At 43.1% G+C, this 5,000-nt stretch overlaps 1 protein-coding gene across 5 annotated transcripts in view; it reads right to left on the bottom strand.

Annotated features, from left to right (window-relative positions):
• LOC122248757 (homeobox protein PKNOX1) overlaps positions 1 to 5,000 on the bottom strand; it is a 365,717-nt gene that overhangs the window by 173,343 nt on the left and 187,374 nt on the right. For 3 of the 5 annotated variants that reach the window (XM_043009013.2, XM_043009049.2, XM_043009093.2), the window contains exon 2: positions 2,830 to 2,918. The exons of the other annotated variants lie outside the window; for them this stretch is intronic. The gene's annotated coding sequence lies outside the window, so the exon portion shown is untranslated. The remainder of the gene's footprint in view (positions 1 to 2,829; positions 2,919 to 5,000) is intronic. 5 annotated transcript variants of the gene reach the window in all.

Raw genomic sequence — 5,000 nt, 5'->3', positions numbered from 1 at the left:
CTTGATTTGGTTCGCTCTCGTGCGCTCTTTCTCTCTCTTTCACATACTCTTTCTCCTACTCATAATCCCAATCCTTCTCCCTCCCCCTCTCCCTCTGATCCCTCCTTCTCGCCCTCGTGCGCGTTTTCTCTCTCTTTCACACACTCTATCTCTCCTCCTCCTTCTCCCATTCCCTCTCCCCTTTTTTTTCCTTCCTCTCTCTCTCTCTCTCTCTCTCTCCATTCGGTCGACTCTTGCTGGAAGTTGACCAAGACGACCCGACCGGACGCTGGCGAGATTGGTTACCCTTTAACTGCTTTTATACTTTTTCCCCCTCCCTCCCAAATAACATGTCTTTGCCCCTTTTCATCGTAATGTACGTGGGTGGCTATTTTCGTTTTTTTTTTTCTTTTTTTTTTTTTTTTGGTTAGGGGGGGGGGTAGATCTTACCATTCGTGGTTTGTATCCAAGGTCTCAGCATCAGCGACCTCGGGGTAATATCTGGCCTTTTTACGTGATATGTGTGATGTATAATGGTGAAAAAAGGGTACTACAAATTCTAGATGAAGAGAGGCTGAGGTGGGCGTGTGGCTTTCGTAGGTGGGTCTTACTTCTGCGATGCTAGGTGATTAATCGTACATAATCTTAATTATATTACTTGTAGGACAGTACATTTATATATATATATATATATATATATATATATATATATATATATATATATATATATATATATGTGTGTGTGTGTGTGTGTGTGTGTGTGTGTGTGTGTGTGTGTGTGTGTGTGTGTGTGTGTGTGTGTGTGTGTGTGTGTGTGTGTATGTATATATACATTTGTATACACATGTATATATTTATGTATACATATATACATACATGCGCATGTGTATGTGTGTATGTGTGCATGTGTGTATGTGTGTATGTGTGCATGTGTGCATGTGTGTATGTATGTATGTTGTATGTATGTATGTATGTATGTGTGTGTTTAAAAAACGCACGCACGCACACACACACACACACATATAGGGGGAAAAAAGAAAAAAAAAGGATGACGACGGAAAGGATAATTACTAAGAAGCGTATGAATACAAATGATGATTAAAGAAGGAAAAAATTAACCCTAAGAAGTAAAAAAAGAAAAGAGGAGCGAGAGACAAAAAAAAAGAAGGAAAGAAAAAAAACTTTACGCAGCGAACAGCGTAACAAAGTGGTCCCTCATCCTCCATTTCACCCCCAGGTCCTGACACAGCTGTGAGAGTTGTTTTCTAATAACCTCCTCCTCTTCGGAACCGCTGTACACGCCCAGGAACTCCGCTGTGTCCTTATATTGCACGTAACACAGCACTAAGGCTCCCTAGCCTCCACTCCCCAGAATCAACACACTGCCCAGCGACCCTCTCCCCCTCTCCCCTTTCCTTCTTCCTCTGCCTCTCCTCCCCGGCTTCGACACATAGCCTTGACACGTTTCCCTCGCTTCCCCTCGTCACAGTCATACGTCCCGTCACTGTGATGGAATGATTCCTCACCCACAGGATCGACACCTCTGCCTCCACGCCCCCAGCCAGTGTCCTGCAGCTCTGCCCCCACGACGAGGTGCGTCCCCGCGGTGTCTCCTCACCCCAGGACGGCCGTAGTTGTGAGGCGACTCCCCCAGCTTTCTTTCTCCCTTCTCTAGAAGGGAATCGACGAGCGGGAGTGGGAGTCTCCCTTCCCCTTCATCCCCCAGCCTCCCCTGATATCCCATTCTACCCTCTCCCCCAGTCTCCTCCTATCACCCAGTCACTTCTCTCCCCATCCTCTCCCCCAGCCTCCCCCTACCTCCCAATCCACCAACCCCCATCTCCCTGTCCTCCTCCCCCTCCCCCAGTTTCCCCCCACCCCAGCCTCCCCCAGCGAGCGAGGAAAGAGGCCGGCACTCAAGCTAAGTTAAAGGTCCAGAGAGAGTCTTTACCGGGGCGAAGTTGGGTCGCAACGGCACATTTACAACAGACACCAGTCCGAGATCAGACGCCTAAGTTCGCACAACCTCAAACTTTTGATCACTTTCAGAAAGGAATTCAGTTCATTTATGTAAAGGATCGTAAGGGAAAGTTTATGGTGGCAGGGAATTTTCTTTTCTGCATTAATAGACTTTTTTTTTCTTTTCCTTCTGGAGGATTTTGGTTATAGTAGTTTCTGATTCATTATGGGACGGCAATTTTAAAATCTGAGTAATCGATGGAAGTTTTACGACTTTATGAAGAAAAGACAAGTTTGACTTAGTAATAGTTTCGGTTTACTTTGTATTACCCTTTTTATTTACACTTTCTTTAATTATCTTTCTAAAATCTCCATTTTATCCCCTTTCCTCATCTACATTCTAAAAATTGCGACGGTGTTTTTCCCTCCTCAAATCGTATGGGATTATAATTTCATGCATGATACTTCAGTTAAGCCCCCTTTTACGACTATCAATATTCTAAAAACCAACTGTCTTTTCTAATGTGATCGGATGTAAACGCGAAATTCCATCGTAATAAGATCGAAAAAATATTGTTTTTTCTCGCTCTCTCAGAAGGGCTCTCATGGCGTCGACTCGAACTGACTTAGTTTCAACCTAGCAATGGATGCACTCATACCTTCGTCTACAAGCAATCCCGTCTCCGGTTAACACGAAAGCCATTCAAATAACACAGACAAACTACTTTCCCTCCAGAACGAGTCGTGCCTGCCACTTCCTCTCCATCCCACCCATCCCTCACCCATCGCCCTTACCCATCCCTCTACCCCATCCTCCACGGCCCATCTTCGAATGAGGTAAAAATTCTTAAATGTCACTCTGTGGTCTGTCTGCCCCGGGCGACCATTTACCTTCAAATAATCATGAGGTTACGTCCTAACGCAGTACTTGGACGTCACACGGCGGGCTCAGCGCTACACTGTCCAGCTGCCTCACACACCTGCAAAGTAATATCGCGCCACTTAGTATCAATCAGGATTAGCATCAAATTATCGTCTAATAACACCGTACCAATACATATGTTGTATTTATAAATATAACAAATAGGTAGTCAAACCAAAGGGAAACAGAAAACTATGATATATCTAGAGGGAAAAATACACACCCTGGTACAGAGAGAGAGGGGAAAAAATGCGCGATACATGTGCATGACATAAATAATAAATAATAACACGTACACGGGAAATTACTAACACGGGGCAAACAAACATTCTATTCAAATATTTTTGCATACGAAAACCCCCGTCAAATGTAGGCCATAACACAGCTGCCTCAATTTACGAATAAGCCATACAATAATGAAAATTGTTCATCTACAGTTTGGATACAAATGCTTGGCTTACTTTTGATAATATGAGATTATGAGATTTGACTGAAGCATCGGTTCAATTGGGAGCAGCTTCGTAAAGTCGACTCTCAATTTTATTATTATTTTCATAATTGTTGTTGTACTTGTTGATAATGAGATTATTTGTTCTTGTTTTGACTTCATTTTCAAGTCACTGATTACACCATTACATGTCATTAATATTACTACTATCATTCCGATATATTACTCATCAATATTGATGATATTATCACAGCCATTGATATGATTGTCACACTTCTTATTATCGTCATCATAATCATTAATATCATTAACACATTCATTAACATAATAATCATAACCATCAATAAAACTGTCACGATCATTAATATGATTATTAATCATATATATTATTGTAACAATCATTGGTATCATTATCACAATCATTATCATGATTATCAAAATCATAAACATCACTATCACAATTATTAATGTCATTATCATAATCATGATCATGATTATCAAAATCATAAACATCACTATCACAATTATTAATGTCATTATCATAATCATGATTATCAAAATCAGAAATATCTACATCACAATCATTAATATCCCTATCACTATCACTAATATCATTGTCGCAAATATCAATATGGTTATCACAATCATTATCATTGCAATTTGTGTTGCGACAGAAGATCACCGGTTCCATTGAAGCCTTTGACGGAAATACGAAGAGAGAAACTATACGAATAAGTCCCACGTGTCTGTCGAGGTTGCTGATGACCAAACAAAATAAGTATAAAAAAATCTAAAGACTTCATCACCTCTTGTCCCAGACTCTCCTCTCCCACCCCCCGTCCCTCTCCCCCTTCCACTTTCTACCCCCCTCTTCCCCTTCCCCCTCCCTCCTCCCTCCCTCCCAAATACTCTCCATCATACCAGGCCAAGGTTAAACCAACGCAAAATGACCGATAATTAGGCCCCGTACCTCCAGTACCTCCAACGTCTAGTTCATACAACCTTTGAGTGGTCCTCCAACCCAATTCCCCTCGACCGACCCCTCCCCATCCCCTCCCCTCCCCCATCCCCTTCCCTTCGTATTCCTCCCCCTAACCCCCCCCCTCAACTCGTCCCTCCTTCTCACCCTCTCCCTCCCTTCCCCATTGCTCTTACATTCCCTCATCCCCCTTCCCTTCCTATCCCTTCCTCCCTCCGGTCCTCCCGACTCCTTCCCTTCATATCCCCTCCCTTCTCCCTCCTCCACTCCTTCCCCCTCTCTTCCCCTTCCCCCTTCACTCCCCCATTCCCTTCCCTTCGTACCCCCCCCCCCACCTTCAACTCCACCCGACCCCTCCCCTTCACCGTTAACAACCACGTCCTCACTGCCTCTTCACAAACAACAATCGACTATTCCACTTATTCTAGGTCCCTCTCTTCCCCTCCTCGCCTCTCCCCTCTTCTCTTTTCTATTCTCTCCTCTCTCTCTTCCTCTTTTGTACTTTGATTCTCAGTTCATTTCTCTTGTTATGAGTCTATCGTCTCCGCTTGTACTTTTGTTCTAAGGATTTTCTTCCTTTTCTTCCCGTTTTATTCGTATTTCTTCTCTTTTCTTTCTCGTTCTCTCACCTCCCGTTTTTGTTTTTATTTGTTTCCTTTCCATCACATATCTTCTTTCTCTTTCTATCCATATATTTTTGTTCTCTCTTTCTC

The sequence above is a fragment of the Penaeus japonicus genome, unplaced genomic scaffold (assembly GCF_977035675.1).
Source record: "Penaeus japonicus unplaced genomic scaffold, GWHDUDI00000001_assembly GWHDUDI00000014, whole genome shotgun sequence".
Lineage (NCBI taxonomy): Eukaryota > Metazoa > Arthropoda > Malacostraca > Decapoda > Penaeidae > Penaeus > Penaeus japonicus.
The sequence above is the reverse complement of the archived record's forward strand: the minus strand, read 5'-3'. Positions and strand labels throughout refer to the sequence as shown.